The 1,419-nt window shown below is 30.2% G+C and overlaps 1 pseudogene; it reads right to left on the minus strand.

Annotated features, from left to right (window-relative positions):
• Positions 1-1,042: 1,042 nt before the first annotated feature.
• Positions 1,043-1,151, minus strand: LOC114295356 (small nucleolar RNA snoR74; annotated as a pseudogene).
• Between the last annotated feature and the right edge of the window lie 268 nt (positions 1,152-1,419).

The following is a 1,419-nucleotide window of genomic DNA, read 5'->3' on the forward strand; positions in this document are numbered from 1 at the left end:
ATTATGAAAGTTTACCAGCATGAATATCATAATAAAACTCCTCAAATTAGAATGAGAGCAAGATAGAGAGAGAGACCGAGTGAAGAACCTGAATTCTAATTGGCAACTACATCACAAAAAATCAAAACTTAAGAAGGAACATATTCATTAGTAGGTTGCAAGATTTAAACTAGTGTTCAACCTTCAAAAAGATTCAAATGAGCATCAGCTAGACCCCCATTAGGTGAGAAATACTTTCCAAAAAGTATGCCAATTACCAAAGGGCTATAGGCCACTAAGCTCACCCTAAAAAAGGTCTAATAGTGAGAAAGGGAAAACAACATACTACTAAAATTATAAGGCACCATTACTAATCAATATATTTCTCATGATGACAACATTCAGCCAACCCACAATCAAAATTTCAGCAAAGTAAGTTAGATAAATTTTGGAACAAAGAAAATGAGTTATAAATTAGACTCAACCTGCAGATAACACATGCACACACACACCAATGATGGGTTGCTAATTTCTGACCCAGTATTAACCATATAATACTTGTAAAGATACTATCTTAGGGAAAACACAATACATCATAACTAATGGGTATTTTGAAACAAAGTATTTAGCTTTGAAAAACAAGCATGTTACTCTCTGCCTGTAACACACACACACTCAACATTATATTCCATTTCGGAATAGTCCTTGGAAATTATTATTGAATATGATGAAGTTCATAGAGTATTAAACAATAATGCAAGAAAAAATCAATTAGATACTCGACAAGAAATAAAGAATCATTAGCTAAAACATGTGCATGGTGAGCATAATTACATAGCTGATAAAGAGAATAATTGTATAATTACATCACTTAATAAACAATATTATTCCTCTGTAAAAGCCATTGCAATAGACACAACAAATACATAAACCATGTGTTTATTCTTTCATATAGCATTTATAGTTTCTAGAAATGTCTCTCTCTAACATAAGCTGAGCCTAAAATACCAATCTCGAAGCTATTACAATTTTCAAACATGAACTAACATACTTAAATTAATTATAATGTCCAATCATTTATTGAACCTTCAATCATTAACTACTGAAGAGGTTTACCCAATAACAATGAAAAAATGATTTCCTATAAGAAGGCAACAGGCCCCTGTTTTTTTCATTAGGTTAATACAACCTAAAGACAACACAAAGTTGATGCTAAATTTCCAGCTGTTTAAAGAATAAATGCTGCTAGAAGAAGAGGAAATATGAATCAAGTTTAAGAAAAAATCATCTCTTAAACAATCTGTTCAGAAGCTAGAACTTTTTTTTTTAATATACTGTAAAAAAATTTATTTCAATTTATTTATTTATTTTTTATCAGCAAGAAAAGAAGAATTTTATTATAAAGGAGAAAAGAGAAGTACAAAGGAGGACAAAAAGTCC

The sequence above is a fragment of the Camellia sinensis genome, chromosome 7, assembly GCF_055761805.1.
Source record: "Camellia sinensis isolate YWXY chromosome 7, ASM5576180v1, whole genome shotgun sequence".
NCBI classification, from domain to species: Eukaryota; Viridiplantae; Streptophyta; class Magnoliopsida; order Ericales; family Theaceae; genus Camellia; species Camellia sinensis.